The sequence below is a fragment of the Octopus bimaculoides genome, chromosome 9 (genome assembly GCF_001194135.2).
Source record: "Octopus bimaculoides isolate UCB-OBI-ISO-001 chromosome 9, ASM119413v2, whole genome shotgun sequence".
NCBI classification, from domain to species: Eukaryota; Metazoa; Mollusca; class Cephalopoda; order Octopoda; family Octopodidae; genus Octopus; species Octopus bimaculoides.
Genome location: NC_068989.1, coordinates 61,476,296 through 61,478,813, shown reverse-complemented (window position 1 = coordinate 61,478,813; position 2,518 = coordinate 61,476,296).

Here is a 2,518-nt window from a genome sequence, read left to right as displayed (position 1 = left end):
ATATCATATTATATATATATATATAGAGAGAGAGAGAGAGAGAAAATAAGCAAAATAGCTAGTTCTAAAATCTCAATAAGAAATGCAAGTAGTAACTATACTAAAACGTTATGTTTGTATCCACTTCAACATGACTGTACCGTACAAGACGTTACTACTAATTTTTGACCCCAGGAGAACATCTATATCCGATATCCGATATATTGCAAACAGGTGAATGAACGTCTACCATCTTCTAAGCAATATAACAGGATCAGTAGACCAGCCTAGTTTCGGGCTAAATTTTGCCCATCCTCAGTCCTGAGGGAAAGTGAGAGGCCGTTGCAAATGAAAACGGAAAATTTCGCCTGCAGTGAGTTGATATTGATTATGAAATCTACTCCGTAGTGAATTCAACGAATATTTAAATTAGAAAAAAACTTCCAGTTCAAATATTCAATAAACTTCAGAAATTGAAATTACAGGAAGTTTCTTGAAACATGTATTTATATAAAAACTTCCAGACGGTCAAGCCTTTAAGAATTGCTCTCTTTCAGTAACTGTTACATACCTTGTTAAAAAAAAACAGCCTTTCCCATTTTATTATAAATGTACGTATTCATGTACGTATGCACATATGTATGCATCGAATTACAAAATTCAATATACAAAATAGTCGATGACGGGATCAGTTCAAAATTAGTATTTGGGGAAAAGGAAAGTGTTGGTGCCTATATCTTTTTGGACATTGTCTTTCCACAGATAATAAGAAAAGGGAAGGGAAGAGCAGGAAGATGTTGAAACAGAGAAAATTATAAACGGATATAAAATTCGAACGAGGGAAGTTACCTGGTGTATTGCTGAACATTTCACCGTTGACTGACCAGTAATAGTGTGCAGAATGAGATTAGCATTTTCTTGTAGGAGAGCATGTAAGACGTGCGTGTTAGAGTGTGTGTATGTATGTGTGTTTTTGTGAGCATATATATTTTTACTGAGGTGTATGGTCAAGTAGCGTTTGTCTTTGTGGTTCTTTGTATGACGTTTGGGTGTATGACAGCAGACGTGTATATTTGTATAGACCTATTATATAAAGTGTAAAATATTGAAGAGAAACGAATCGAAGTGTCCTGTGGTATGTACTTGAAGAAGGAATATATCTGACGTACTGATATGTCAAACACCATGCAAACATCCTTCAAAATTTAAATTATGACCAGCTCCACTTCAAAAGGGGAGATAATCTCATGATTGCCGATTTTTCCCAACACTGAGAAATGTTCTCCATTAAGGAGAAAGGTAAACTTATAGTCTGGAGATAAGAGGACAATCAGAGAAAGTCTACACATCATTTATGTCCTCTGGATGTGTGTGCATGTGTGAGTACCTAGGTATGATATGTATCAGAGTTAAACTACAGCGAATTGTATAAGTTTCGCCAAGAAACTGTAAAATCTGTCAAAATCTGCGCCATTACTGCAGTAAACCAGTGCTACAAACGTTTCAAATCAATGACAAGTGATGCCCTTTTACAGGAATTATCATAAATAAACAACAAATAAATAATTGAATCATGCAGTTCTTTCAGAATCTTGGATATTCTGTAAAAAAAATAATAAAATAAAGGGATGTTTAATTTCCTTGTAATCTATTTCTGTTGAGTTGGTGATATTTAGTTCCTAAGGTCTGTAATATTTCTAGACTAGAATACGTTTCACTTAACTTTTTATCATTTCCTGCATAATGTGAGTATTGCTTATTTCACTGTCGTTTACATATTCGCTGATCATAAAGTTACTGCATGTGTTATTTCGTTTCCCACGCACTCTGTTAACAAAAGGTGATGCCTGTAGCAATCTGCGACGATTTAATGTTTATGGTTATGTTTCGATATGAATAGCAATAATTCTATTGTAGTGTGTTGCACAGACTAAAGTGTGATATATTTTAAAAGATCGGTATAGAGAGTTGATATTTATTCTGTATTTTCTTTCACTTCATTTAAAATCCTTTTGCATAGTAAGTATTTACTTTTTAACGTGAAATAATTCTTTCTAACATATAAAAGCACACGCAATCAACCCCGCGCACACACACATATGTGTACACGGATACCAGCCAGCATTTAAATACATACACATATTTTTAAATATGTATTTCTCCATTGTAGTTTGGCTTAAGTTGGTGTGTTTTCAGGTGCGAGCGTGTGTGTTTCTGTATGAGGATATGTGTGTGTTTGAGCGCGTATGAGGTTGTATCTGTGTGTGCGTGCAGGTTGTCATATCCCATCACGGCAATTTCTTCAATAAAATCTCAGTTCTGAATCTGAGATTATCATATATGTTTTACACTTTTCAATATGACGTTTAATATATCAACACAGTTTTGAATATCTCTCATGGTTTTTGAAGAATTAATCTCTATTTTCTGTAATATAGTGTGACAATACAATATACATATATACTTTTGCATATCGATAGATATATAGCTATATATAAATACATATGTATATATGTATATATATATGTATGTATGTATA